General features: G+C 37.8%; 1 protein-coding gene across 9 annotated transcripts in view; it reads right to left on the bottom strand.

Annotated features, from left to right (window-relative positions):
• The window catches only part of LOC145266346 (ankyrin repeat domain-containing protein 17-like), a 331,800-nt gene that overhangs the window by 262,550 nt on the left and 46,068 nt on the right, over positions 1–23,182 (bottom strand). The window contains exon 2 of one of the 9 annotated variants that reach the window (XM_080121942.1): positions 1,001–1,027. The exons of the other annotated variants lie outside the window; for them this stretch is intronic. The gene's annotated coding sequence lies outside the window, so the exon portion shown is untranslated. The remainder of the gene's footprint in view (positions 1–1,000; positions 1,028–23,182) is intronic. 9 annotated transcript variants of the gene reach the window in all.

A 23,182-nucleotide genomic window follows, 5' to 3' on the forward strand; every position in this document is an offset into this window, starting at 1 on the left:
AATTGTATTTCCCGGTAAGCGAGGACAATAATTTTAAGTTTTCAAAGTGTTCATTTAATACCGGGATTAGTTTCATTCTAGAATAGTAGAATGTTAAGTATCAACCAATCAGAAAGGCAGGAACCTGTCTGGAGGAAACCTTATTATTTTTTGTTTCGAGGAATGGAAGGTGAATTCTATGTCTCTGAGTTTACAGATCAGTTACGAAAGGTGGAGTCTCAATATAAGTACTGTGTGCGTAAATTTACGTGGTGTAGAATGGGGACGGTAAGAGGATTTACTAATTAGGGGGAAAATTGGGAACTACTTTGTCTGTAGGTGATTGCAATGGTGATGATGGCACTCCTAGGATTAAATCTAAGGTTTTATTATAACAAATTAATGTGTCTAAAATGTCGTTATATAGTTACAGTGGCTAATAGTGCAGACATAATAAATTTGTATGTGCCATCTGTTGTTATAAACCTACGGTATTTTGGTCCAGAGGGGAAAATAATCTAAACTAAAACCAAAACTTCGGAAGAATTCTTGGTAAAATTATTTATAAAAAAGAATAGATGACTTAACTGCCATCAGCTATAATCAAAATCAAAACCAAAACTTCAGACAAATTCTTGGTAAAATTATTTATAAAAAAATAAATGACTTGAGTGCCATAAGCTATAATCAAAACTGAAACCAAAACTTATGAAGAATTCTTGGTAAAATTATTTATTACAAAAAATGGAAGTCCATAACAATTAAACTACAGTCACTCAGCTGTAAGCATGACACACAAAATAAATAACACACACGCCATCGTATTAATATATCGATAATACAAATTATCAATCCAGACCTAAAAAAATTCCAAAACAACTTCAACTGTTAATAAAATCAAAAAGTTCTATTAGATATCACACAAATTTCTCAAAAAAAAAAAATAAAATAAAATATATATATATATATATATATATATATATATATATATATATATATATAAAAAAAGGCTTTCACTCACGTATTTTTGATATAATAAGAAGCTTTCCTGTAAAAAAAATGAAAAAAAAATGTGATCAGTTTTTTTATTTAATCTATGTTAAAGATTCTCAATGCTAATGTATTAATCTATCTATATATCTATAAAAGTGAAATTGTCTGTCTGTCTGTGTACATTTTCCTACCAAACTACTCTGTAAATTTTCAGCCTACAGACTCGAGATTTGACATAAGGGGTATTGAGATTTGGGAAAATATTTTTAACCTGTTTTTGTCCAGACATTTGGCTGTCAAGAGGTCAAAGTTCACCGAATTGACCTGTGAAAACTCTACCAAACTCCTCCGCCAATTTTGGGTCTAAACACTTGAAATTTTAGATGTAGGTTACTTGGACATGGATCAAACTTTTTAATTTGAGCCCAAAACAATAAATGTTAAGGGGTCAAAGTGGCGATGAAGATGTCCCAAGCTCTGAAGAACTTACAGCCTTTCAACAACCCTGGTTTGAGGGAATAAACTCTGAGTGCTCTTGCTTTTGAACCAGAAACTATCATGTGCTGTACAGGACTGGGAGGAAGGAGATGAGCAATATCAATATACTCCTCAGTTCCTTCATTGTTTCTAATGTGGGTTTCTTTTATTTCAGCAGCTGGCTGGCCTTTAATCATCTAATTCCCTTTCATCGAGCCTGCAGTCCTGCATTTGAATAGTAACATTAAATGTTCCCACCTATATATGGTCCCATTCAACTGCAGGTCGTTTTCTGAGTTTTCTGCCCTATATGGGATACGACCTGCACTGACACTTTTGCATCCTTGTCGGTAACAGAATCGGCGACAAACGCTGAATATCTAGCATCATCAGAAGATCACAAGCAACCAAAATATGCCGGTCTGTAACAAGCAACCAAAATATGCCGGTCTGTAACAAGCAACAAACTTTAAACTTTGACCCCCAAAATGAAAATGCTTAACATTTTAAGCCAATCAGATGCATTTAAGCCAATCAGATGCATTTAAGCCAATCAGATGCATTTAAGCCAATCAGATGCATTTTAAGCCAATCAGATGCGTTTAAGTCAATCAGATGCATTTCTTTGAATTTATCAAGTTTGACATTTTGACCCACACTGAATGCATGAACAGCCAGATTTTTTTTTTTTTCAATAAAATATATTGAGCAAAAGTCAGGCATTGTCAATATCTCGGCTAATGAATCTTCCCTATTTGGCAGGGAATCACAAAATATGACCAACATCCTACGTTTACCTATCGATGTAAACTTCCATTATAAGCGTAGGGTAACCTAGGGTAATTCCGTACCATTTCTGCTGAAAGTCCGTTCAGTTAAAGGAAAGTAATTCAGTACTTTAGATAACTCTTCTGAAAATGTAGATGCGTTTGTTGGTGACTTCTCTTCAAAGTACTGCAGTTACCTCTGCTGCCTACAATGAACATCAATTGATCCAGCGACACAATCCAGAGCCATCCTAAGCTGAGTACAACAATTGCACTTTTCAGTCATCCTTATACTTGTATTCATGTTCTCGCTACTGTTCCAAGTTATTTAAAAACCATGAAAGCAATCTAAAAAGAGCCTAGAAGTTCCCTGATGTTGAATTTATGCTTTGTCAGATGAACGTGTGTTTGGGGAAATTCCATACCTCTGGTGTCTTGAATTTCCCAAAGGATTCCAGCACACAAACTAATAAGTGTTCAACATGAAACAGGCTTCACTTCTACATGTTTTAGGCTTTCCTACTAGTGAATTTGTCATTATTCTATATTTTGTTATTCTTCGGTTTGTCCGATAGAATCTGGGCATTACGCTCAATACAGAACCTTTTTCCAAATCTTATCAAGTTCTTATGACAGTTAAACTGCTTCTCAGCAGTCAACATTAAAGCAGGGTTCAAAAGGTGTGAGGTAATGCTATGGGATCCCACACAGATACCACCCTCTGTGTACGACTCTGCAGAACTGTTTGATCATTCTACACCCCCTACTAATATCAGATTACTTGGCGCCACATCGAGCCAGACATCAAGCGCAGATGTACTGTTTGTATAGCCTTCAACATCATATGCAGCTGTGCCTTCTTCATCAGGACCTGTGCCTCCCACATCAACAGATGGCCCACCCTTGCTTCTTCAAATGTCTACAACGACTCCAAGTTCAATGAAACAGACTATGAAGGATTGACATTCATGCTGGCTAGGCCTGAAAGAAAAAAATTATGCTAACAGGCAAAGGGCCATCAAAATGCAGTATGGAGAGAGCCTGACCTCAGCTGAATGTCTGCAGTGACTTCAAAAAGACGAAGAAGAGAAATCAGGGAAAAAAAAAAAAAAAGGAAGGCAGGGTCTCTAGGGCGAGGTAGAGAGACAGGAGGAAAGACTCAGAATATGAGTACAAGGAAGCCAAAAGCCAATAGCTGACACCTCAGAGCTAGATGCTGACATCACAGAGCTAGATGCTGACATCACAGAGCTACAAAGAAACAGTGAGTATGCAGACAGTGATGGCAATCCTGAATGGGTTTCTTCCAAAATCAGAAGAGACATTTTTGAAAGTTTCTCTTCTGCTATGAACTAAGACTTGTGCAGTTTATCGTTTGTCAGAGACAATTGACAATTGAACTCTCAGCACCTTTCTCTTTTCCAGTCATGCTTATGCCTCTTCTATGCTCTTAAATAAATGCTTAGTTTACTGGTTGGCTTTATTTCTATTTTTATTCATTGGTGTTTCCTCACATCATGCAATTTTCAAACGGAAGGTATGAAATCACCCCATTTTCATATATACTCAATGATGGATCAGAATCGAAATTTGAATCATGAAAGTAATTTAGGCATAACCTGAAAATCAAAACGACGCTTCATTTATTTAAAAGAACACAACTGTCTTTGCGGAATTAATACAGTCAATTAATAGGCTGTTGAAAAAATGGTTGGATCCTTCTATCGATCCAGTAGATATCTTACTGCTGATGCAATTCTCTATCTATATAAGAGCCAGGTACGTCCAAGGATGGAGTACTGTTGCCACATCTAAGAAGGGCAATGTTGGCAGCTGGTTTGGTTGCCCCATATCCAACGTTACAATTTTTAAAGGAAGAAAAAAAAAAAGAAAATACAAAAAAGAAATAAAAAAGGGAATATATACCAGAAAGAAAAGTTGTGTAAATACGTTATATACTATCCACTATGTCTATGTAGCTATCGGAGTTTACTTTTAGGCGTCCAAAATGAAAATACTTATTTCTATGCAACTATATTATTTAATTGGAATTCATTGAGATGAGTCTTATTTATTAATTTTTATCTATTGTGGACTATTATCCTCATGACGAGGATAATAGTCTGCAAGCCAGGTACGTCCAAGGATGGAATACTCTTGCCACATCTGAGAAGGAGCTGCTAGAAAGGACTTGTCCTGCCTTGATAGTTCAAAATAGACTTCATAGCCTCGTAGGAGATGTCCTTTTCTCTTCCGTGCAACCTCTATCTCACAGAAGAGATGTTGCGAGTTTGTCTCTGCTGTATCGTTATTTTCATGCCAAATGCTCAACTGAGCTTTAATCTATGCCCCCCCTCGCCAAACTTTCACAAGAAACACTCGTCTAGCTGAAAACACTATCAATAATTCCCCCCCCACCACACTCTAAATGTAGATTCCATGAACAAAGCTTCTTTCTTAGAACTGCACGCCTGTGGAATTGTCTTCCGTTTTCCTGCTTTCCAGCTAACTACAATATGGTTGTCTTTAAATCCAACGTAAACAAGTTCTTGATGAGCCGTTCCACTTAAGTTACCAAATTTTCTGAATTATTATATTGTCCAATTGACTACTGTACACTTTTAACCCTTATCCTTGAGTGGTCTCTGGCCTTGATAAGTGGTTATGCCTACGTAAAAAATTAAAAAAAAAAAAGTCTATTCCTGGTAATGCAAGGAGCCTTGACGATGACTACAAAGCAGTGAACATATTAAAAGCACATTATTTATCGAAAAGAAAACCCAAAATTACTGTATATTTCGGCAGATAAGACGAGGTACAAAATTGGAGCAAATTTTAATAAATTTATATCGGTTGTATAAGACGACTTTTAAATCACGGAACCATGTTTGTTTAGCGTAGGCTAGAGATTGCAACACCCGGTATCTTATGAAATATTGGTTTTTAAAGATGATTTTTTAACTTTAAGGGTCGTCTTATATGTTAAAATATACGGTATCTCTTTATCTACGGAACTGACATCTGTAAAATATATGGAAGCTGAGACAATTACAGACGATATTATAAGGGTTGAAACTGGCAAAGTTATTAGCAGGACTGTGACAACAGCATATTCTTTTCATTGCCTTGACTTTCGAGTATATATCCGACCGACACAGTTAAACATCAACCGAGAACCACATCACTCTATATAAAAACATATAAAATATTAACTGATATATACTCGAGAGTCAAAACAATGAAAGAATATTCTGTTGTCACAGCCCTAGTTATTAGCGAGTCTGTTGATTTTGATGGTCCTTAAGGGGTTGCTGAGTGACTTTAAGCCGTTTACAACCATGAAAATGCAGAAAGAAAAAACTTTTAGTCAATTCAAGGCAGCACTAGGAAACTGCAATGTTCCAGATATTTCCTGATGAACCACCCCCTTAAGCAAGATACTTTATCAAATTTCCAATACTAACGAGTACTACGATACTATCCCATTGATTACTGTACACGCAATAACCCTTATCCCCGAGTGGCTTCCGGGCCTTGATAAATGGTGACTTCCACGTAAAAAAAAAAAAAGAAGAAGATATCAAGAAGTTGCTGATTGTGGTTAACAGAATGGAAATAAAACTTCTAAAAACTTGACACACTGTGACGTTTGTACACAAGGTAAAAATGGCGAGATACAAAACAAGATGGCAGACAAAAAGGCCACGAAAATTCTATTACTGGTGTATTGTAACTTGAACGGTCCCATGGAACTGATGGGCAAAGGAAAACTTCAGGTATGCATTGAATTTTATAGATGACTAGCGAGGGGTACCCGGTGTTTGGAGGTGTGTGTGGAAACTCCGGAGGGGGGGGGGTTAAAAAAATGTTTTGGTAGGTAAGTATGAGGATCAAACCCGAACCCTTGAGGCAAAGTTCTAAATTAAAGTGTGAAAAAAAACCAAAAAAACGTGCGATGTTAACCATTGCCCCACCGCGATATGCTAACGGAAACACGTTTTAATTTATTTAATTACTTGGATTTGGCAGGTGCCCGTTTTAATGAGTTAATGAGGTCAAGTTTGACTGCGGGATAGTATTTCATTTCCTGCTGAACGCTTTTTTTTTTTTTTTTTTTCCCAAGATGTTATAGGAAAAAGACTAACCTACATGCGGCGAGCGACAAATCTTGAATATTTATCTTCCCGAAATCGAGCAAATTAAATAGACAGGCGAGCTTCGTTGTTAACTGTGAGATATTACGATTTATATGTGATATAAAAAGTTTTAAAAAGTTGTGAACCGAGAAACCGCTTCTCTGAAAAAAGCCTTTTGTAGACATACAGAAAAAGCGAACACACATACAAACATACATTTTCGCTTTTATAGATTATTCTGGTTTAAATATGGTCTATTTCTTAAAAGAACAAATCTGATGCCTTGCTAGCAACTAAAAAATACTTAGCTGACATGGCCACCTATGGTGCAGTAAAATGTATCCGCTCTGACAATGGAATAGAATTCACTAGCAGAAACTTTGAACTTTTATTAATTAACGATTGTATCAAATATGAGAAATTGGCCCCTAATTAAGATCACCAAAATGAAACTGCTGAAAGATTATGGAATGGCAAGATGTCTACTTATTGAATCAAAACTCCCCAAAAATCTCTGGATGTAATAACTGCTACATATGTGTTACAGAATGGATTGAGAGAGAGAGAGAGAGAGAGAGAGAGAGAGAGAGAGAGAGAGAGAGAGAGAGAGAGAGGAGTAAACGTGGAGTGTAGACACGTTTACCAGAACCGAGGGTCAGCTGACCAGATTACGTATGAATGACGTGGTCAGGTTGGCTAGATCTGTGAGACTGGATTTGGGCTTTGAAGAAGACGGACGGCTTAATAGCTGTTCCCTCCCCTTCACTGGGAGTGGGGGACGCTGACGTGTTCAAAGCAAGCAAGATTTACTTCCATATTCTGTGTCGACATCTGGGAGGTAAATAAAAAACTATAAAACCCATTCATCGTCTTGGAGTGATAAATCTTCGTCTAACAGGTACCAGTCTCCCGCTCAAGAGAAGATGAATTCCAGATGGATCACATCGACGACACATGAAGTAAGGTATGTCGAAGAAAATGCATGTAACACACACACAAAAGCATATGAACAATTAGAGATGAACACACACAACTGCATATGAAACTAGACGATCATACGCACACGGAATTCTTTTATGTTATACACCAAACGTCAATTTGGTGCCCCTCTATGATAACCCTAGTGATAACTTCAATGAGAACACTATGTAACATATGCACGTAACCTTTAAGAAATAATTAATGAAGACACGATATAAAGTGTTCTGCAGTCATAAAGCAAACTTAAGTAAAATGCATGTATTCGACTTAACTTGCTTCGCATTTATAGATAAGAAAAGTAAATTAAATATCAAAACCAGCCGAGGTGCATTCTTTGGTTACAACAAAGAAAACCCAGCCTACTTGTTATTTTCTCCAGACAAAAATAAAATAAAAAGAATTCAATGTGTGAAATTCACAGAAGTGTTTAATTCCAAAAACGAAAATCCATTTATATATATAAAAGCGAAAATGTGTGTATGTATGTTCACTTTTTGTGTATGTCCAAGAAAGGCTTTTTTCAGAGAACCTCTCGGTCGCTATTCTATATATTTAAAAGTGAAAATGTGTGTATATATGTATGTATGTATGTGTGTTTGTATGTCTCGCAAAAACTTTTGACACAGGCCACAGATTTTTGCCAAATAGGTATCATTTTCAAGCTCAAACCTTCGCCCAACAAATATCGAAAAATTGGCCCAAAACATTAATTCCTTCACCCTAAACTAGCCATTTTTGTACAGGGAGGGGGTAGCAAAAAAACGTCCTCTCATGACAAGATGGTTTCTACGCATGCGCAAATGACGTCGTAACCTGATTTAGTTTAAATATTAAAAAACTGACTCAAATTTTATCAACGTCGTCTTAGTTCACTTGATTAGAGCGTGGCGTCATTATTTAAAGGTTGTAAGTTCGAATCGTGGTGTAAGATGTCGTTTTTCTTTCTTTTTTTTTCGATTTTTAAAGTTTTAATGTTGAAACAGGGTTATTTAAGCCATTTTTCACGTTCTATGTTTTTTTTTTTCAGATTTTTTAAAGAAGTTTTAACGTTCGTTTTTCTGTCTTTTTTCCATCACATTCGCGTTTTCTTTTTTTGTTTTTCTTTTTCCGATTTTAAGAAATTTTAACATTGCTCATTTGCCTTACGTTATTTTTTTTGTTTTTTCTCTCGATTTTTTAAAGTTTTAACATTTTTTTATATATAATATTTAAACAACTTATTCTTTTGTTTTGATTTATGAGCAAACACACCTCTAAACACCTTGGCAACGCCGAGTACCCCTGCTAGTCTATAATATAAAAGCGAAAATGTGTTTGTGTGTGCGTGTTTGTGTGTGCGTGTGTGTGTGTGCATTTTTTGTGTATGTCCGGCAAAGGCTTTTGGAGGGGGGGGGCGCTCTGGGCGGTTACTGTTTCTTAGAACCTTTTATATGCTACCTAGATTATAATATCTACGATTTACGAAAGGGGGTGGTGTGTATCTTTTATTTGGGCGACTTTTACATGCCATTTTTGCAGTATTTCTTAGTCTTCGCATGTTTATTTGGCTTTTTCGTATATAAGCAAAACTGAACCCATAGTAAAATGAGCCTCCCTGGCACTCGTGCTCGGGACATCCAGAAAGCAACGAGGTTCGATCAATGCGGCCAAAACCCTTCATATCAGACAGTTGCTATTCATTTGGACACTCCTCTTTAAATGGGGAGCTGGTTTTCCCAAACATCTTGGAGGGAAATGCAGAAAATAGCTTGCAGCCAAAATTAATTTCATTTCCGTATGGAGTGATGTTTGACCTAATTAAATACACACACCTATCATTTAACTTTTTAATCATTAAATTAAAATGGTTTTCACTTCCTCTCCCATCGTGGCCGAGCAGGTAAGATGTCAGGTTTTTCCCCTTTCTTTTCCACCTTCACGTCAAGGCTTCGGGTTTGAGGCTACCGTTCTACCAAAACTTTTTTTTTTACACTTCCCAAACACCCGGGTAACGCCGGGCACCTCTGCTAGTCTATAATATAAATCTTACCTGTCTGTTTAAATGTATGTATGTATGTATGTATGTATGTGTGCCTAAAACTTTTGACAGAGGTGACAGATTTTCACAAGATCGATATCGTTTTGAAGTTCAACCTTTCGGATGACAAATATCGAAAAAATGGCTAAAAACATTAATTCTTTCACCCTCAACTTGGCACATTTCTACAGGGAGGGGTCGCTACTTTCACTGATATTTTCGAAAGTCATACCCTCTTTTCGATTGACTAGCCCTTATTTAAACCTACGTCACTTCCGGTTTGGCGGTGGGTGCAAAGGAGGCATTCACGGATGGTGCATTCACAACCTATAGGAAGTTAATCATGATGGAATGTGTTAGCAAGCAAGTGGATGTTTATACAAACAATATCAGATGGTTTGTTGAACTGGCTGGTTTGGAGGGAGTCAGGCTAGAAATACTGGCCAAACTGGTTTTTGTCACAAGGTTCCATGATGCCATTTCCATCGAACTCAGCAGGCACCAAAAAGTGAAACCCTAGCCATGAGAAACCTAATAGCAAGAGCAAGGATGCTGACGTCAACTAAGGATCAAAGCCATCATGTGGTTGTAGCCGTGAGTTCATTCAATGGTAAATCTGTTGTTCCTACTGGGAGTAGCCCTGGCACAGGAGTGCAACATGCTGCTTATTTCATCCGAAGAGTTTGCTCTGTGATGACATAAGCAGCGGTCAGATTGGCAATACGAACATGCATGGAATGCTAATTTATAGATCCAGCACCATTTCACTGGGAGAAAGGAAAACTGGAGGTGATACAGCCTTCTGCAGCAAAGAAGTCTGGATGCTCAGAGATGAATGGGGCGTGAACTTGACGTTTTGGTGTGCATATGTCCCGGTTGGGAATGGCATAGCAGAGTGATGCCATCGCACTGTGAAACGGATCACGGCTAGAATGCACTGCTCCATACCAGAGATGGTCTACTGGTACAACGTGACTCCAAAAGAGGACAAGTCATCTTTGACCTCACTAGCCAATGCTATATACAGGTAGGAGGTCTGAGCGAAAGGAATGGATGTTATGCCATTACTAGCAGGCCTCAAGCATAATCCATACCAAATTGGAGACTATGTGTGGGAGAAGGCACCAGAGAGTTGTTACACCACATGATTTAGCCAGGGTCGAGTAACCATGATAATTAGTTAACAGGCCATCTTGGTGGATGGAATGCCCCGACACGTGAAGAAGCATCAGAAGAAGATTTCGACAGCACAACATCTCCAGAAAGCGGGTCAGAAAGTTTGATACCGGATGAGGAAATAGAGTTGGAAGATGATCATAAGTCAGGAGTAGAAGAAGCGTGTGATCCTGATGAAGTCTACGGTTTTGAAGAGGCCCCACAATTGCGAAGATGCACCTGACAAAGACGACCACCAACGGAATGCTGCCTGTATATCATGAGATTAAGCCGGGGCATTACAACAGTCATGGATTGGTTGGTTGTTTTCAGGTTATTTAATGCCGAATTCAGTGATTTTGAAGAAAAATTTTTTAATAGAATATTTTTTTTTTTTTCAAGTCAGTTGGGACCCTAACAGGTACTACCACTCCAGGTCAAAATGGACTTGGAAGCAATGGCAATTAAAGGGTGGCTCCACACTTCCCAAAGCTCACAAGCTGAGGCCTCACCATCACATATAGTTTAAAGTTCTATCCAGGACCAAGAGTCATGGAAACAAGCGTCTAAGGCTGGTGTGTACGTATTGTAAAAAGTTACCGACACTCGAACTCAAAACCCAACCAATAGGAAACAAAAAAGTAACATATGCAAATTAAGACGCAGCTGAATTTGAGCGAATAAAAACCTGTATTTCTTTCATTGGGAGAACATTCTTTTTGTTGACTTGGAGTCGTTTGAATGTATGGTTAATTTGCATGTCAATGAGAAGAAATACAGATTTTCTACAAACATTGAAACAAGAAAAGAAAAAGGATCGTTGTTTTTGCATCTGCTGAGAACATTGCAAACTGTAGAAAAAACTACTATTTTCTTTGCACAAGCATTTAACAGTATTCGGTAGTTTAAAGGCAACACATTTATATATATATATACATATATTTTATTTTTGAACAAATTTATTGATAGTGGTTGTAGCTAGTTGAGTTTAAAGGCAAACTTAATTTTAACACTTTAGTTTTATTTTACACATTTATATATATACTAGCGGGGGGTACCCGGCGTTGCCCGGGTGTTTATGTTTTTGGGTAAATAAAAAGAAAAATCGTTAGTTATTTAAAAAAAAAAAAAACGAAGCCTTGACGCGCAGTTGGAAAAAAAAGTGTGACATTTAACGGAAGGTGCCCGTTTTTGACAAGTTACTGACGTGAACTTAGAGTGCGGGGCAGTGTTTTATTTGCCGCGAGTCTGTTCGCTTCTTTTTTTATACGAAAAAACATATGCGGCGGTCAAAAATTGTTGAATATTTAACGTTTCAAAATCGGGCAAATTAAATAGAGAGGCAACCACCATTGTTAAGTTGTGGATATTATCATTTAGATGCGATATAAAAAGTTTTAAGAAGTTGTGAGGCGACCGAGAGGTTCGCTGAAAAAAGCCTTTCTTGGACATACACAAAAAGCGAACATACATACACACATTTTCGCTTTTATATATATAGATTTATTTTATTTTTGAACAAAATTATTGATAGTGGTTGTAGCTAGTTGAGTTTTATTTTTGTAAAAGTTTAGCAAGGGAGACTATAGATGAAGACATCCTATGAAAATTGCACTAGAGTAGAGACAGGTTTGCAATGTCTCCTCTGTGGGAAAGAGGTTGCAGGGAAGTGAAAAAGCCGTCACCTACTAGATTTCGAAGCAGGTTTTGAACTCTGTCAAGGCAAGATAGGTCATGCAGAGCAGCTCCTGCCCATATGTAGCAACAGTACTCCATTTTACGACAATGTTTACGGCTCTTATACAGAAAGAGGATTGCATCAGTAGCGATATACCTTCTGGAGCAGTAGAATAATTCAACAATTTTTCCAGCGTTCTTGGCAACAGATTTGATGTATGTGTTTCATTTCAGGTCAGGCGTGAAGGTCATTTTTATGTATGTTACATACTGAAGACCTTACGTCAAAAGAAATTAAGTTAGCTAGAATAATGAATGATACGAGATGCCGTCAATAAGTTTCCAGACATTTTTGTACAGGCATTTAAAATTGTCGCAGACTCTTGAAAATTCAGTATGTTACTGCTATACGTCTTATGGGATGACTGACCAATTTTTATGATTTCAGATTCAAATGAACAGCTACAGCAGGAATTAGAATACATCCTACTAAAGCCTGATTGTCACAGCTGGTGAATTTCAAAAATGCAATCTGGACATGAGGAAACTTTAGAAGAACGATATGCAATAAAATTCTGTTCTGAACTTGGAAAAAATGACACAGAAACGTATGGAATATTTCAGACTGTGCTTGGACCATTTTCCATGAATCGAGCATCAATTTTTAAATGGCATAAGAGATTCAAGGAAGGTAGGGAGTCTGTGAGGGATAACAAGAGGTGTGGGAGGAGTAAGGAAGTCAGAACACCAGAGTTGATTGGCCAAATAAAGAATTTCATCGATAAGGACAGTCGTATCTCTATAGAGACAATAAGTGCACAGTTTGATGTCAATGTGGGGACTGTACACACAATTATTCGTGAGGAACTGAAGATGCAGAAGATTAGCACAAAGTTTGAGAAGACCAGACTATTTGACCAAGATATGCATCAAAACAGTTCCTCAACAGCCCTATCCCTTGCTTCCTTTGATTTTTTTATTATTCCCTAAGCTCAAGAAAAACCTTAGAGGTTGTCGTTATGAGAAAATTGAGGAAATAAAAGAGGGTGGGACTAGGATCATAACATGCTCACACAAGAGAAATTCAATGGAGCCTTCCAGAAGTTGTTAGAACGGTACAAGTGCATTGCAGCCGGAGGAGATTACTTCAAAGAGAACCAGAGTTTTATGTGTGTAATATCGATAAAAGTGCCCATACGAAAAAAGTCTTGAAACTTATTAAAGGCATCTTTTATCACGTTTTTCAAGTTGATTGAAAATAAAACTTTTCCAATCAGTTTGTCTGTGGGAGCCATGCAATAGGTATCGCCAAAAATGCAAGTCTGCCATGGATTGTGTAACAAACTTTGATCATGTAAGTGCGAAATATTACCTTGATGTCTCTGTCCGTGTGAGTCACTCATTTCAGTTGGCGTAAGTGAACTAAATAACTAAATTAGCTAAGATGTTCGTTTCTCTCTCTCTCCTTTATCAATTATTTCCAAAATAAAACCGTTAAGAAAACTCTCAGCAAATGTCTCTTCATGTCTTTTCTGCGTGAAAAGAAGCTATGATGAAAAAAGAAAAAAAAACTCTCAGCAAATGTCTCTTCGTGTCTTTTCTGCGTGAAAAGAAGCTATGATGAAAAAAGAAAAAAAAGACGATAATGTACTTTTTTTTTTGACATAGGCATCACCACTTATCAAGGCCAAGAGGCCACTCAAGGATAAGGGTTAAAGAGTGTACAGTAGACATTGGACAATATAGTAATCATTAGTAATGAAAATTTGGTAAATTTGATAACTTATATAGAACGGCTCATCAAGAACTTATTTATGTTAGACTTGAACACAACCATATTGTAGTCAGCCGGAAAGCAGGAAAACGGAAGACAATTCCACAGGCGTGCAGTTCTAAGAAAGAAGCTTTGTTCATGGAATCTACGTTTAGGTTTAGGCACAGATAAAGAGTGGGGGGAATTATTGATAGTGTGTACAGCTAGACGAGTGTTTCTTGTGAAAGTTTGGCGAGGGGGGACCATAGATTGAAGCTCAGTTGAACACCTTCCATGAAAATAACGATACATCAGAGACAAACTCGCAACATCTCTTCTGTGAGATAGAGGTTGCAGGGAAGAGAAAAGGACATCTACGAGGCTACGAAGTCTATTTTGAACTCTATCAAGGCAGGACAAGTTCTTTCTAGCAGCTCCTGCCCAGATGTGGCAACAATATTCCATCCTTGGACGTACCTGGCTCTTATATAGATAGAGAATAGCATCAGCAGTGAGATATTTACCGGATCGATAGAAAGATCCCACCATTTTTCCAGCGACCTTGGCAACAGATTTGATGTACGTGTTCCATTTAATATCAGGAGTAAAGGTCAAGCCCAGAAGCTTGTCAAAACTTGAGGCCTCCTGAAGACAAGAGCCATTCATTTCAATTGATGCCAGATGTGGATCAGAATGTTGATGATGTAAAGAGAGAAGCTTGGTTTTAGATGCATTAAAAGTAACTAGCCACTCCTTTCCCCATTGTACTATGTGCTCAAGATCAGAGGAGAGAGAATTGGAGAGAACTTGGTCGTTTACTGTCTTAGATGTGCTACCATAAATGGTAGTGTCGTCAGCATAAATGTCTACAAATGATGTAAGGATGTGATTTGGAAGATCATTAATGTAGATCAGGAAAAGAGTTGGGCCCAGTGTGTGGTGAGCAGCCGGATGAAGTGGTATCTTCAGAGTCATTCAATACCTTCAACGCCAGACTAGACAAACATTGGAAGAATCATCCGCTTTGACCGCAAATCTAGAGATGATGTGCATTGAGAGACTGTAATCTCGGATGTATAGGCATGTGTTCCTTTTTTACTCTATATTGTATTGTATTACGTATACACTTATACTCCAAATACATGTTGTTTATTTTATTATTATCTCGGATACATTATTCGGGCAGAGATGGTAAGATACATATATAGAGAGATAGAGACATGTAGTATGTCCAACTGGTGTGGCATTATGGCTAGCTCTTGACTGGTACTAAAATTCGAAAAGTATTGTAATATCATTTTTGGATAGTTTACAATACATTTTAGTATAATGCTAACATTCTCTTAGTAAATCCAACTTTACATATACAGTCAGGAGCAAACGGCAAAATATCTGCAAATCCCGCTCGCATAAAATTAAGCAATGCAGCTAGGTCTGTTTGAGCACACTTTTTCTCTCAACATGCGGTGAATGTGTGAAATCAGCTGCCGGAAGAAGTGGTATTTACAGAGTCACTCAATACCTTCAAAGGCAGAGTAGACAACCATTGAAGCAATCATCCGCTTTGCTTTGACCACAAATCTAGAGATGACGTGTATTGAGAGACTGTAATCTAGGGTGTATAGGCATGTGTTCCTTTTTCACCGTGTATTGTATTATATTGTCTAACGATCCAAGGAAACAACACAACAACAGCAGAGTGCGTTGAAAGGAACATAGGACAAGTAATAACTTGACTCCTTTTTTTTGTAACAACGACATTTACTGTAATCTCTGGTGTATAGGCATGTGTTTCTTCTCACCGTATATTGTATTGTATAAATTCCCCATATATGCAATGACCATCTTGTTCCTATTAACTTGCCCCTCACGAGGGCAGAATTAGACACAAGGTCAGTTTTTAATGTGGAGAAAATCCAGTTCCCAAAAAGGAGCACTCTGGATAGGAACAAAAATAAAAGTTTTCTCAGTCATGAAGGATTTCTCCTCCACTGACCGAGGACAGAAAAGGTGAAGTGCAGCATCTTGTTATTAAAAATGCGCTCACCCTCCTCCGCCTCCCCCACTACACTTCTTGGCAATCATCCTGTAATCATGTCATGACGTCATAGATGATTTTTCCTCTCTATGTTGGATAGACAGTATGCTTTTGTGACATCGTAACCTGTTTTAATGGATGACATCATCATTTTGTGATGTCATAAAGGATCTTCTCACACCTGGTTTACTGGATGACATCATCTAATGTACCTAAAAATCGTTCTTTCTTTCTTTTTTTTTTTTTTTTTTTTTTTACTTTTAATACTTTTTAGTTATGGCTTACAACTTGGCCTTTGGGCCGGGATCAAAGTGTAGTATCTGTTCCGGCAGATGCTGCACTTAAGATAATTTGTACCAGTCAATGGAGGGGAAACCCTCTATACTGGGACAATTATTATTTTTGGTAACCAGAGTGCCCCCTTTTTGCCTACTTTTAGGGGAGCTGGTTTTTACCTCACATTAAAAACGGCCTTGTGCCTAATTTGCTCAGTGGGGGAGCAAATAAATACCATCTGTTCCGGCAGATGCTGCACTTAAGATGGTTTGTACCAGTCAATGGAGGGGAAACCCTCTATACTGGGACAATTATTATTTTTGGTAACCAGAGTGCCCCCTTTTTGCCTACTTTTAGGGGAGCTGGTTTTTACCTCACATTAAAAACGGCCTTGTGCCTAATTTGCTCAGTGGGGGAGCAAATAAATACCATCTGTTCCGGCAGATACTGCAAGCAAAGACCATATGTGGGGGCAACCCCACATATAAGTTATTGGTCAATGTAGGGGCAACCCTTCATACCAATTGTCACTATCCAGCTCCCCTACTCCCCGGGGAGTTGGTCCCCATTTCCTCTTCACTCCTCACATTAAAAATCGGCCTTGTGCCTAATTTGCTCGGCGGGGGAGCAAATAAATACCATCTGTTCCGGCAGATACTGCAAGCAAAGACCATATGTGGGGGCAACCCCACATATAAGTTATTGGTCAATGTAGGGGCAACCCTTCATACCAATTGTCACTATCCAGCTCCCCTACTCCCCGGGGAGTTGGTCCCCATTTCCCCTTCACTCCTCACATTAAAAATCGGCCTTGTGCCTAATTTGCTCGGTGGGGGAGCAAATAAATACCATCTGTTCTTCAGATGCTGCACTTCCATTTCTTGTTCTCTTTTGGTGGAGGATCAGTCCTTCACGACTGAGACAATTTTTTATTTTTGTACCTTTTCTCCACGTTAAAAAACGACCCTGGTGTCTAACTCTGTCCCGTGGGGAGGCATAGTAAATAGGTACAAAAAATAATTGAACAGCTCTTTCAGCATTCCCCAGTAGGGGTGCCTCAAACAATTAGCAAGAAACTAATCCCTTCCATGTGATACCATAATCGCCCCCCCCCCGTCAAGTGCTAAGAAGTGAAAGAAAAAAAAAGGATAGGTGACGAAAGAAAAGGAAGTTGCCAAGATTGCTGGGAAAATGGTTAGATCACTCTACCGCTCCAGTAGGTATATCACTGCTGATGCAGCCTTTTTTTTTTAAATTACATTTTCACCCCAAACAAGGCACATTGCCCCTTCTGTGTAGGGGGCTACTATCAGGGACATAAGCTACTGGGGTGCTATGTAGGGAGATGGGCAGTAAGATGCCAGTTCACGTTACACTTGAACTTCTGCATGTCAGTACAGTTGGGGAAGCAGGGAGCCGGAATGGAATTCCAAAGTCTAGCGGTTCTGGGGAAGAAACTACTGGAGTAGAAAGCTCTCCTACATCTAGGGATCTCCACTGTGTGGGATTTAGTTGCTTGTCGGGTTTGTTGAGGGTATTTATGTCATGGGGGCACAAGTGCTTGCAGTTCGTCAGAGCATTCATCATTAAAATACTTGTAGAACAGGCAGAGGGACGCAACATTTTGTCCGTGGGACAGAGGCTGCAGTTCAAGACCTATCAGGTTGGAGACTCACTTTTGGACCTTGTCTAGGGGCAAGAGACTAGTAGCAGATGCACCAGCACAAATATGATAACAATGCTCCATACATGAGCGAATGGTGGCCTTATAGAGGTACAGGATACTTTCGGACGTTAGTAGCTTTCTAGCACGGTAGAGAGAGCCTACCTCTATCTGTATAAGAGCCAGGTACGCTCTAAAATGGAGTACTGTTGCCACATCTGAGCAGGAGCTACTCACCGCGCCCTACCCAGCCTTGATAGAGTTCAAAATCTGTCTCTGCTCTATCTATATTTTCATGGCAAGTGCTCGACTGAACTCCAATCTTTGGTTTCTCCCCTGCCAAACTTTCACAAAAAATTTCAACTAGCTACAACCACTACGGTTTACCACACACTGTGCCTAAATTTAACACAGATTCCATGAACAAAGTTTCTTTCCCAAAACTGCCTGCCTGTAGAACACTGTTCCACTAGTCTGCTTCCTGGTTAAATACATGGTAGCCGTCAAATCCAATATAAATAAGTTCTTGTTGAGCCGTCCTCATAAATAATCAAATTTGCCCAATTTGCACCATTAATGATTATTACACATAACCTTACATTCATTAATCCTTATCAAGGCCCAAAGGTCATTCAAGGATAAATAGTGACCTTCCAAGTAAAAAAAAAAAGTAGGTTTAGCACGATAGACAAAAGAGAGGTAAGGATAAGATTTAAATTAGGGTGTGACAAACGATGATAGCAAAAGGATATTGAACAATGGATCTGAGATATTTTTAAATTTACAAACAACTGACTGACAAAAAAGTTGGAGTTGGGACTTCGAGGTAGGCAGATCGCCATTCGGAGCTCCCACGAGACAATCAAAGTTCAGACACAGGAAAGCTTTGGAAGATCGAGATGAACTGACAGCACACGACATTGGGGCTGTAGGCTGTCAAGTGAGGTAGCATGTGGTATCACACTCCAGAAGAGAAAGTAATGCTTGGGAAGCTTACATTTCTGGATTTTTAAGATGAAGATTGGTTATCTATATATTAATACGATAGTGTGTGTTATTTTCTGTGTTGTATTATTGGCTTCCATAAATAGGGATACATATTAAAAGATGACAGGGACATATGGGACATATATAACGATGGTGAGGAAGTCATTTATACAGTTCTTATATTTCTTGGGGACTTCGTATTAACAGTTCTTAGATCACTGATAGAATGAGAATGACATTTATATATATTGCATCATGATGACGACGACTGCGACAATTCTTTGCTGTTTCATTGATACAGTCTGTGAGATATCTGAAACAACAGTTCTTATATAGAGAGGAGGAGGAGGAGGATACTTGGAAGGGTTTACACAAGAGTTTGTTACAAGATGATAAACACGATTACCTTTTGTTCGTGATGAAGGATGTGACACAAGACACAACAAAACGATGATTTCTTTATTCATATGATCGGCCGATCGATTACGTCAGCAATTCAGCTTGTATCTACATGGTTAATCTTCTACCCTTCGCCTCTAAGGGACTCTCCTCTCCAACTGACTATGTCAACTCTTGGCTGATCAACTGACTCTCTGATTGACTCTCTCTGGTTAACCGACTAAAGTCCGAACCCATAGAATCCTATATGGAGAAATGTCCTTCTTCTATGACGTCAAAAGTGTGTTTTCTAAACGTGACTAATTTCACGTGGCTTTTCGTATGTTTGTCCAAACACACTTTTGGCAAACAAAAGAATCCTGAATTCTAATCTAACCTATTTTTTAACAATATATTTTTTAATTTGCATTGTCCATTCTTTTAACTGACATTTTAATATTTGGATTTCTAAAAGAATCGGACAATCGACTTAATTTCTAACATTAAATTTCTTAACCTTGCCTACAGGGTTCGATTCTAGGCTTATCCCAATCTCATTTTCACTTATCTAATATTCTTCTTATTTACATAGAAAGGAGATAGACCTTTTCCATGTAACATGTGTCATCCGGGTCGTTTAATTGTTATGTACTTCCATTTTGTGTCATAAATAATTTTATCAAGAATTCTTCATAAGTTTTGGTTTCGGTTATGGCTGAAGGAATTCAAGTTTATATATATATATATATATATATATATATATATATATATATATATATATATATATGTTTTTTCATAAGTTTTTATTTTGGTTTCAATTTAAACTAATGAACCCAAGTCATATGGATATATTTTTTTTATTTTTGAAATTGCAACTTTATAACATATAAAAATCGATAGAACATTATCTCTATAATAATATATACGAAATCTGAAAGAATTAAAATATATTTAAGCATACTTTACGACTGGGCTTTGCTGAGCGTTCGTGCAAGCTTAGATAAACACTTTTGCAGTTTTAACAAAAGAGCTACATTAATATCAGAGCGTCTCCATTTACACTGAACATCTACAGAATGCCAACATCAATATATTGCATATGAATAAGTCCCCTGTGGAATTTCCACAGGTCCCGCTAGTTTGTATTATTTGGACTTATCCTGAGTGCCATCTGCGCAATGTTTCAATTGATATAACCTCTTATCTTCTTCAGGACGAACTCGGGAATCTACATGGACATGTGGCACAGTGGTTAGAGTACTTAGACATAAAAAAAAGAAATTCAATTGTAAAGTGATATTCTCCTGAAGACTGAAGGTTCAATACTCAGTGTAGGCAACCAAAAAAAATACACTTGCAAATTACTCAGGACCTCTATCTGGTCAAAGCTGATGGAATGAGAACATGCTACCTCGTGACTAAATAAAGGGTTCCATTCAATATTCTGTGCAGATTTCCAAGTTCGACAAAAACATTCTGAAGTTCGACAAGTTACACCTGAGGAAGATCGGAAGTTACATCTACCAAAACTTTCAGGAAAAACACTCGTCTAACTGAAACCATTATCAATAATTTCTCCCAATCTTTATTTGTGCCTAAACCTAGACGTAGATTCCATGAACAAAGTTTCTTTCTTAGAACTCTTCTGTTTGCCTACTTTCCAGCTGACTTTATTTATTTTTCTACCTGAAGATGATTCAATGAAGAATCGAAAGTGTTAGTGATGTATATTAAACATTCGTTTTTTTTTTTAAATATTTTTATTTTTATTTTAACACAAAAATGATTATTAAAAAAGAATTTTCAATAAAAAAAAAAAAGGTATAATGAAACAGTTGATTTTTTTTTTTTTTTACATGCTTCCCCACGAGGGCAGAGTTAGACAAGTTCGGTTTTTAATGTGGAGGAAAACCAGCTCCTCAAAGAGGGCCACTCTGGTTAGTAACAAAAAAAAAAAAAAATGTATCAGTCAAGAAGGATTTCTCTATTAACCGAGAACAAAAAATTATAGTGTAGCATCAGAACAGATACTACACTTTGAGTTATATATTTTTTATTCACTTTGGAAGTTTACAACTAAAACAGAAATAAACAAAAAAAATTAGGCACAAGCCCCTCAAAAATTGGGGACGGGGTGTCTATGGTCATCCTCGTCACTGAACCTTTGCTAGTCTATGCTTGATCCTAGCTAAAGTTCTCATTCACCACAATACCTCAAGCACACCGGGGAGGAAGCGGGGGGGGGGAGGAGGGAGGGAGGGAGGGGGGGGTCATCCTACCTTAAGATTCCCAAATCATATTGTGTGTGTGTTTTTTTATTTATTTAATTTTTACACTTAGATCTTGGCCCAAAAGCCAAGATCTAAGTGTAAAAATTAAATAAATTTTCTTTCTTGGCCCAAATTTTGGGCCAAGAAAGAAAATTGGCAACTATTTTGTTTTATGTTATGTTTAACAATGTTTGTTTAAATATTAGGTTGGTGCAAAAATAATGTTTTTTTGACGTTCAACTTCAAAGGATCATAACTCTTTTCATAATAAACTTTATTAATCGAAATAAGAACCATTAGAATCGACAAATTTTTGCCAACGAGAAACAAGTTTATTTATCTTATTAGCATAGAAATCCGGAGTTGTGGAAGTGATGAAGTTATTGGAGGCCGATTTGACATCATCTCGGCTTTTAAAGCATTTTTTGCGCAGGAAGTTGTCGAGATACTTGAAAAAGTGATAATCGGTGAGCGAGAGGTTTTGTGAGGATTGGCTTCAATTAAGGCTTTTAAATGTTTGCTATCAACCGCAGTCAGTCGGCCGGACGCCACCGTCTTCATTTTTGAGGTTCTCCTCACCATTGCAAAATTTCTTGAACCACCGTTGTGCCATACGTTTGTTAGTAGTTCCTGCGTTAAACACATCATTGATATCACGAGCTGTCTCAGCAGCTTGTCTGCCTAATTTGAACTGGAATAAGAAAATCGTGCAGATTTGAATTTTGTCCTCCATGTTGTCGAAAAGCCTGCAAAAAAATTGAATGAAAGATTGAGAACAGTAACGAATAGAGTGAAAACGAGCTTCAAAATGATATAACACAGCTATATCAATAGCAATGAATTAATTTAGGAATCTATAAATATAAAAGCGAAAATGTGTGTATGTATGTGTGTATGTTTGGTTTTTGTGTATGTCCGAGAAAGGCTTCTTTCCGAGAAGCGATCAGTCGACTCACTTCTTTTTATATCACGTCTAAATGATGATATCTACAAGTTAACGAGGGTCGCCTATCTATTTAATTTGCTCGACTTTGAAAAGATAAATATTCAACATTTTTCGCTCGCCGCATGTGGATTAGGCTTTTTCGTATAATAAAAGCGGAACCTAATTCTGATGGTATTTTTCCGGTCGGTCGCGATGGCCAAAAATGTCCAAAAGCAATCAGCTTTGATCAATGTGGAGTTTCACCTTATATCAGACAAGTGCTATACAATTTGGACAATCCCCTTATCATGGGGAGCTGGTTTTCCCCCAACATCTTGGGGAAACAAAAAAAAATAAAAAATAAAAATAAAAGCGTTCATGCAGTAAATAAAATACTACCCCGTTGACCTCATTAAGTCATTAAAACGGGCATCTGCCAATTCTAAATAGTCAAATAAATTAAAACGTGTTTCCATTAGTATTTTGTGGTGGCCCAGTGGTTAACGTCGCACGTTATTTTTTACACTTTAATTTCCAACTTTGCCTCGAGGGTTCGGGTTCGATCCTTCATACTTACCTACCAAAACTTTTTTTTTTTTATTTTAACCCCCCCCCTCCCCCGACACAAACACCCGGGTGACCACACACACCTCCAAACACCCAGGCAATGCCGAGTACCCCCCCGCTAGTTATATATAAAAGTAACATAT

This window comes from Euprymna scolopes, chromosome 41 (genome assembly GCF_053919585.1).
Source record: "Euprymna scolopes isolate OS-2025 chromosome 41, ASM5391958v1, whole genome shotgun sequence".
Taxonomy (NCBI): Eukaryota; Metazoa; Mollusca; class Cephalopoda; order Sepiida; family Sepiolidae; genus Euprymna; species Euprymna scolopes.